Here is a 9,430-nt window from a genome sequence, read left to right on the forward strand (position 1 = left end):
TATATATATATATATATATACACACACACATTGTAATTACATTCTGAATATAACTATATATATATATAGGATTATAATTGATCATAATCTGAATCAAGAATCTAAATTTAGAGTGAACAAGAACCTGGATCACAGTCTGCATTAATAGTCTAGATCATAAATTTAAATTTAGATCACTATTTATATTTAGAATCTACATATTCAGAGCAAACAGAATCTGGATTGCAGTATGTGTGTATAATACAGATCACAATCTGAATCCAAAATCTAGATTCAAATCAAAGGCAATCTGAAATCACAATCTGTATTTATAGCATAAATTAAACTTTTTGAGTATAGATCACAAACTTAATTTACAATCTATATATTCAGAGCAAAAATAATCTAAATTATAATATGGATGTAAAACATATATAATAATGTGAATCCTGAATGTGGATTTAGGGTACAATGCAGAGCACAATCTGAATCCAAAATCTAGATTCAAATCAAAGGGAATCTCAATCACAATCTGTTTTGAATATAGATCACTGAAATGATTTAGAATCTACATGTTGCGATCAAAGAATCTAAATTCTAATATGAATCACAATTTGTATTTATAGTATAAATCATATACTTTGAATATAGATTACAGGTTAGAATAGATTGACAGAGATTACATACAGAATATATAGATTACAGATTGGAATCTACATATTCAGAGCAAATATAATCTATATTACAATATGGATACACAATATATACAATATTCTAATTCAGAGCAATAGGAATCTGAATCACAATCTGTATATGAGTCTAGGTCATAATCTGAACACTAATCACAATCCTGATTCAGGATCTGAATATACAGATAAATTCTGAATCAAAAAATTTGACTCAGAGCAGGTCCTTTACCCTGGACACAGAATTTATTTCACTTATGGAAATATATCAGCCTATAATTACTGAATAAGTCCACTCTAATGATGTACAGTCACTCTTAGTATGATTTGTTTTTGTATTTATCACACCATGCTGACATAAACCCAGCTTGTCCTGTAATACGTAGAGTCAGCAAAGAACACTGTGACTATGTGCCGCTTATCTGACCTTCATGTCAGAATGTGTAGATTTTGTTCCAGCTTCCCGCGCACCCATCAAAAAAGCCCCCAGACTTCTGACGCATCTAACATCAGTGACTTTGCTTTGTGTTTGCTGTCATCACAGTGTAAGCATCTCAGACACCTTGTGTGAATAATACAAACAAGCTTTGTGTGACTAATACAAACAAGACGGCAAGACATATGCTACGTCAACCAAGAAACGTGTTTATCTGCTCGTTTTAAAACTCTCTTTGATTCAAGGGTTTTAGAAATATACTATAAAGGTTTGTTGACACAACACTTCAGTTTCAAATCAACTAAAAACGTTTGATAAATGTTAAAACAGTTGCATCATGTGATGGAACAAAGGAAATTAATCACGTACAGCTGTTGGTGTCGTTGGAAACAGCGATGATTCCCATCGGTTGATGAGGGATGTCTGCACGGAGGACTTTCGTATTGGCTCCGGTGAACTTATCAGAGCGAATCACGGCCCGCCGCGTCCAGTCGGACCAGAAGATGAAGTCTCTGTAAATTGCCAAGCCAAAGAACGTTCCAGGTCCTGATTTCACAATGACCTACAAATTTAAGAAGAAGAATTTAGGTGAGGGAAATATCCTAATGAAAAAAAAAACAAAAAAAAAAAAAAAAACATTTTTTTTACAAGAGCACTACTACATATTTCAGGTTATAGACTAGCAGTCAAAAACTTTTGGTGAATTTATATTTCTCATGACCTTAAAAACTTTGTGAACTTTTTGAACTTATGCTTAAATGCCAGATAGATAGCAAAACAAATAAAAAAAAAAACAGTTAAAATGATGGAACGACTGGTAAGATGGATGGACAGACATATATTTAGAATGATAAATAGAATGATGGATGGATGAAAAGACAGACAGGTACAACAATAGACAGAACAATTGATAGAAAGACAGACAGACAAGTAAAACAACAGATACAATGTTGGATGGAAAGACAAAAAGACAGAGCAACAGATAGAATGACAGAATGAGAACAATAGAATGTTGGATAGATGAATGAATGGATGGATGGATGGATGGATGGACAGACAGACAGGCAGACGGGTAGAATGATAGACAGAACGATGGATGGATGGATGGATGGACAGTTAAAATGGTAAATAAAATGATGGATGGATGAATGGATGGATGGACGAACAGACAGACAGATAGGTAGAACAACAGATAGAATGATGGATGGATGGATGGACAGACAGATGGGTAGAATGATAGAATGATGGATGGATGGATGGATGGGTAAAATGGTAAATAAAATGGTGGATGGATGGATGGACGGACGGACAGAGACAGGTAGAACAATAGATAGAATGGTGGATGAATGGAGGGATGGATGGATGATCGATAGAAAGAGAGATAGACAGACAGGTAGGATGACAGACAGAACGATGGATGGATGGAGAGACAGACAGACAGACTGGTAAAACAATAGATACTGTAGAACAATGGATGAATGGACAGAACAGACAGATAGAATGATAGAACAATGGACAGACAGACAGACAGACAGATAGATAGATAGATAGATAGATAGATAGATAGATAGATACTATTCATAAATATTACAGTTATCTTGTAAAAATTATTCAATAACTTTGAAGCATTGATAATAAATAAATGAAAGCATCTCTCCTGCTGTACAGAACAGTTCCATCAGGCAGTTTACTTTCAGCACAAAGGTGCACAGACCAAAATAAAGCACACAGAGTGTCTGTATAATTCACACAGACACACGGGCCCGTCCAGAGCCGGAGGGAAAGCACTGTGACACCCGAAGGACAGCCCTTCTCCATTATCCCCCACATTATAAATGATTAACCCAGATCTACAGAGAGTGTAAATGGAATCGCTGTCGTAACAGACACGGAGATACAGTACATCACGCACAGCCTCAGGGAGGAAGGTAAGCTGTGAGAGAGGGGCTGTTCTTCACGTGCCTGAAGGAAATGAATTAAGTCCAGTCACTCAGAAACACTGAGATGGTAGAGATGGGAACGAACCGGGGTTCAAAATCTACACTCAACAAATACATTTAAAATTAGACGTTGGTGAGTAAAATAAAACAGTTAAGTCAACTTTCACTGAAAACATCTGATCCTTATCAAAAACAAGCTGTCATGACTTACTCAGTGGAAACTGTATCATCATAAGTTTATTTTTTTATGTACCATATGGTACATAAGCCCTGAAGGCAAGGTTAAAATTTTTTTAAATAATTCAGTGAGTCTATTATTTACTTATTTTTCTGCTGTGCGTGAAAAAAGAAAAAAAAAAAACACTTCTGAATTCCCAGATTTATATGAAAAACAAAAAATACTGAGAAAAAGCAAAGCAGTAAATAAAACAAATTAATTAATGTCAAAGCAATTTAGAAAAGACAATGAGATTTAGTGAGATTTTCTCCTGTGTTAAAAAAAAAAGGGCAAAAAAATATTTGATTTCTCAAATGTATTTGCAGAAATATTGAGAACAAACAGCAGTAAACACATAAAACTAAATAAAAATCAAGGCACTTCCAATTTGGTCAAAGTTGACACTGTTTTGTTTCATTTCGTTTTTCAGAGAGAAAAATTCAGAGACAGAAAAAAACGTCAAAACATTTAAAAAGTCAATTAGATTTTTTTAAGGGTACACCATTATATTTTTGTTGTACAAAAACAAAGATTAGATAGATAGATAGATAGATAGATAGATAGATAGATAGATAGATAGATATAATATAATGTCCACAAAACAAGCCACTACAAATTCTTCATCACAGTTTCTATGATAACTCCACGTAACCCTTGATGGGTTAAAAGAGAGGCTGCACACATTTTTCCCCCCAGATTTAAGAGCTTTTCATGTTTTTTGCGTGGCTTTTGTGAGCCACACACAGCATTAACTGCTCTTCAGTAACACACGCAGACACAGATGTCTCTGAAGGGCCGTCCATTTGAATGCCAGAGTCTTTGTAATAATAATAGGCGGCTTGATGGGCGCGTGGAGAGCGAGGCTCGTGCTTTAATCCGCGATGACAACATGTCAAACACGTGTTCTCACCCTCGTGCGGTCGAGACGTCTTTATTCCCAAGTGTTTCATCGCCGCCTGCACGTGTGTGGGGGATCAGGATGAAAGATGTGGCAGAAGCATCTGCATGACGTTCTGATATCAGAGCTGTCATCTCGACAGGTGAAAACCTCTTCATGCTCTCTTAAGATCGAAATTTTTTAGCATTGAATTATGAATCAGTGGACAAGAACATGACATTCCCGCTCCGAGCGCAGGCTTACGTTTCAAGTAGCTTCTAAGCAGGGATTATCTCAGACTTTGCTCTCCAATAATGCCACGGAGGGTTACTCAAACATAACCTTAACTAAAACAGGTTCTATTTTATTTAAAGCTATACTGACCCCTTGATAAGCTCCACCCCTTTTTACTTACAGAACAATGTGCTCATAAAGTGGTCAGATCTGATCGGAGATGATTTTTATGAGCACTGGAAAGAATTGCAACATTGTGAAATTTGTATTGGCCATTCTCTGCTAAAGAAATTGTTGTAAAATTACTAAAAACTGAAAACTACTGAGTTGAAGTAAAAGCCAGCTGTAAACAGAAAAGCCTCATTTGAATGCACAAACATTAGTGTAAAGTTTCTACAATTCATTCACTACGTTTTTTTAAAGAAACTGTTAAATTAACGATTAAAATTCATGAGTAACATTTTTAAAAAACGAAAAACTACAAATCTAAAATTAAGCAAATGCTTCTCAGCCAATTGCAAAGAGAAAAGATGCATTGTAATGTTTCTACATTGCATTTACTACTTTTAGAAATTGGCAAATTACGTAGTACATACTAAAAATCTGAATTGATGCAAAAAAAGATGCCACTGTCAGACAAAAAAAAAACGAAGACTGCTGTGGTTAAACGCAATAAAACAAGCGGACTGGACAGAAACGATCGTCAAAAATGCTTGCGTTTGCAGCGTACATTTCTAATTATAAAAGGTTCGATAAAGTATTGTCTTTTGTTGTTATGGATGCTTCTAAAGATTTCTTATGCATCTCACGATTATGTCGTGTATGAAATAATGTCTGTGTGCATGTGTGTAAAACAACAAATTGACAATTTATATGGTTAATCATTTGTAATTGTATATACATTGTCGTGATTAATTGTGGCTTGGATAATAATGTAGCTATAAAAATAGTTGCCTGCTGAAATTGAAATGTATATACATCTTCATGACTAGATAGACACGGTGAGTTTGTCTTTACTATACACGTTAGATGTGAGTCACTCAACCAGAGGGAATCCCGTCAGATCGTCCAAGCTTTGAGTGAGCGTGTACAGGTCGGCCGATCTGGTTTCGTCCGTTAAAGTTAACCTTTTCAAATAACAATCGCAGTCCCGGACAGTGAGTGACCTTACAATATGCATGTAAAATCAGATTTTCTCCAGTCATTGTTAAAAAAACAAGCTAACAAACTTCATAGCTAGCGTTAGTGAAGCGGTCAGGGGAATCTTTCTGCCTCCACCTAAGCTCCACCCACAGAAAAAAAAAAGCCAAGAATACATTGTATGGGTCAAAATTATGGATTTTTCTTTTATGCAAAAATTCATTAGGATATTAAGTAAAGATTATGTTCCATGAAGATATTTAGTAAATTTCCTACTGTAAATATATTAAAACTTAATTTTTGATTAGTAATATGCATTGCTAGGAACTTCATTTGGACAACTTTAAAGGCGATTTTCTCAGTATTTTGATTTTTTTGCACCCTCAGATTCCAGAGTTCAAATAGTTTCAATATTGTCCTATCCTAAGAAACCATACATCAATGGAAAGCTTATTTATTCAGCTTTCAGATTATGTATAAATCCCAATTTCGACCCATATACACCTGTATATCTTGTAATTCAGATTTTTTTTCTCATAATTCCGGCTTTTTTCTCTGAATTGCGAGATATAAACTCACAACTGCGAGTTATAAAGTCCAGCTTTGAGGGGGGGAAACATATGTCCTCAGAGTTTATATCTCACAATTCTGATTTAATAACTTGCAACTGCGTGTCAAAATTGTGAGATATAAAATCGTAATTATGAGGGAAAAAAACTGACTATTTCTCATAATTGTGACTTTATTTATTAGAATTATGAGTTTATATCATGCAACTCTGATTTATAACCTGCAATTATGAGTTTATATCTCACACAATACTGAGAAAAAAAAAAGAAGTTAGAATTACCAGATGTAAACTCACAATTGCAAGAAAAAATGTCTGTGAGATAAAAAGCAATTACTTTTTTTTTTCCCCCAGTGGCGGAAACGGGCTTCCATATCAATCAGCCTCATTTGAAAGTACCAACATTAGTGCAGCGTTCGCTACTTTATTTAAAGAAAACATTAAATTACGCAGTAACATGATTAAAAACTGCAAATTTGAGGCAAACAACTCTCACTGACAACTACAAAGAGAAAAGCCTCATTTGAAAGTCATAACATTGCTGTAACACTGTAACATTTCTATAACGCATTCAATACCTTTGAAGAAAATAATAAATTATGCAGTGCATTATATAAAGGTGCAAATCTGAAATGATGGAATACTTTTCACAAAAGCCTCGTGTGAAAATAATAACTAAATTTATACAACATATCAAATACGTTCTTTAAAGAAATTATTAAATTACACAGTAACACATTTAAAAATCGTTTTAAAAAATCTGAATAGAATTAATCGATTTCCAACCACTATAATACCACTGGTTGATTCAAGTGGTTTAGAAATCACACACTTTACCTTCATGAAAGTAAATAGGGTCATATTTGATGTTTTGTTGTTATTAAGAAAGTTTCATCTAATTTGCATGATTAATTCTGAACTCCTGGGAGTTTGAATGTGTGGCTCTGTGTGTTTTCCTCTAGAGGACGTTTGAAAAGGCTGGAGATTGAATCTGTCAGCAGTAACCTAGATGGCACTTCCTCCTCCAGCGCACTCTGACAGGGTCCGCCTCGCTAGCCTTGCTATCTGTCTGACACGCAAGAAAACAAATCTTCCTTTTGTTCGCCCAGACCAATTTTCACTTTTTAATAGCCTAGCGAGCAGATCGTTTCATTAGCCAGCTAGAACCCATTTAGCACACCACGGCATTGTTGGCGGTCGTCAACTGATAAACTGTGTCAAACCCTCTAACCTGCAGTTCCTGGGCCTTGATGAAAGTAAACATTAAAATCGGTTTACTTTAGCAGTTATTAACAACTTATTTTTAGGTCTGTCAATCAATTCAAATAGTTGGAATAATTCCTTAAGCAGAGTTGTAAATATGTTTGTTTTACTAAATTAAACTGGTAAACTGACAGCCCTACTTAAAAGTACACATGACAGAAACAGGATTTTAAATATGACCATGATTAATTGTGTCAATTTTTATCGTAAATGAAAAAGCTGAAATGTTCTTACATTTTTGTGCTTTATTTTCATAATTGATATTTTTTAATTAATATTAAACTGACAGCCCTAATTATTTTTATTTTTTTGCAATTTATTTTTTTATTATTAATTTTATTAAATTAACATGTTAAACAGACAACCCTACTTATTATATATGACAGAACCTGTGATGTATGATCGGTTGTGTTACTTTTTTATATGTTATTTTTATAATTAATTTTATTAAAGGGGTCATATGATGCTTTTTTAAAGATCATTATTTTGTGTATTTGGTGTAACGGAATATGTTGACATGCTTTAATGTTCAAAAAACACATTATTTTTCAAATACTGTACATTATTGTAGGTCCTCTATGCCCCGCCTCTCTCAAACGCTTCGTTTTCTACAAAGTCCCTCCTTCCGACAAGCGCAGTCTGCTCTGATTGGCCAGCTGACCCAGTGCATTGTGATTGGCCGAACACCGCAAGCACTCGTCGGAAATGTAACGCCCCTTACCATAATCGCGAGCTTCATCTTTCAAAATAAATGTAAAGACAGTAAATAATGTCATTAGTTTTACCATCAGTTCAAGCCCGAAAGGGGAACAGACACAGTAATGAACTCCAAAGAGAAAGGAAAACTTGAAATCGCATCATATGACCCCTTTAATTTAACATATTAAACTGACAGCCCTACTTACTACATATAACAAAAACAGGAATTTTCATACATGTATGATAATTTTCTAGTGCATTATTTTTACAATTCACAAAAAAAGTGTGAAATTGTACTTTTATATAACAGAAACAGGAATTCACAGCCAGATATGTATGATTCCGTTTTTGCTAAAACACTTTTTACTAATTTAATGTGTTAAAACGACGATCCTACTCACTATACATTTTAGAAACATGGCATTGCTGCATCCTGAAGATGACCTGAAATACTCAAAAACACTGTTACCTAGAACTAAGAACAATAAGAAAAATGTTCAGTTATTGTTTAACATCGTTAGGTCTTTTAATTTGGTGCTCCTGGCAAGAGCACATTTTTAGTTTTAAGTGACAATGTACTGAACCCAAGTGACCTGTATTCAGCGGATGGGATCGAAATTTCTCTATGTCCTCCTTCAATGTCTCACCTCAGCAAAACAGAAAAGCTTCACAAAGGCTGAAAGACGTTTGCAGTGCTCTTAAGGCACAGCCTCCGCTTCGGCTAATGCACTTCCATGCATTTTTTTAAAAGTCACACACAAAGCGGCTCCATACTCACGTATCTGTGCGAGCCGTCGTAATCACACCTCTCGATGTGGCCGAGACTGCCGTCTGAAAAATACAGCTTTTCAGCTTTGTGGTCGATGGTGAGTCCATTAGGGGTGATGACATCCATACTAACAATGACGAGGACATTCCGGCCGGTTAAAGTCGACCTCATGATGCTTGGCTTCTGCTCGTTCCAGTTAGTCCAGAACATCAAGCTGGGGGAACACAAACAGACTGTTAGCCGTCACATCACATGATTTTTACCATAAAACTCTGGTCCTAAAAAAAACTTGAGTCATCCTTAAAAATATCAAACTTAACTCACGCAAGCACTTTTCTTAGAATTAGTATACATTTTCTGAGCCATTAGTTCTTCAAATTTGACATATTTCAGACATACATTATTTCTTTGAAAGTCACATTAAAATTTCACAAATATGCATTTGAAAAAACAGAAGAAACTAAAACTTAAGTATGAATATGACCAAAAGTATCAAAAGCGTTTTTCATACATTTTTTTATTATAATTTTTTTATTAATGATTTACGTTATATACAGTGGGTACGGAAAGTATTCAGACCCCCTTCAATTTTTCACTCTTTGTTATATTGCAGCCATTTGCT

At 34.8% G+C, this 9,430-nt stretch overlaps 1 pseudogene; it reads right to left on the bottom strand.

Moving 5' to 3' along the window:
• The window catches only part of LOC107665510 (low-density lipoprotein receptor-related protein 1B-like), a 312,996-nt pseudogene that overhangs the window by 109,300 nt on the left and 194,266 nt on the right, over positions 1-9,430 (bottom strand).

This window comes from Sinocyclocheilus anshuiensis, unplaced genomic scaffold (assembly GCF_001515605.1).
Source record: "Sinocyclocheilus anshuiensis isolate Anshui unplaced genomic scaffold, SAMN03320099.WGS_v1.1 scaffold543, whole genome shotgun sequence".
NCBI lineage: Eukaryota > Metazoa > Chordata > Actinopteri > Cypriniformes > Cyprinidae > Sinocyclocheilus > Sinocyclocheilus anshuiensis.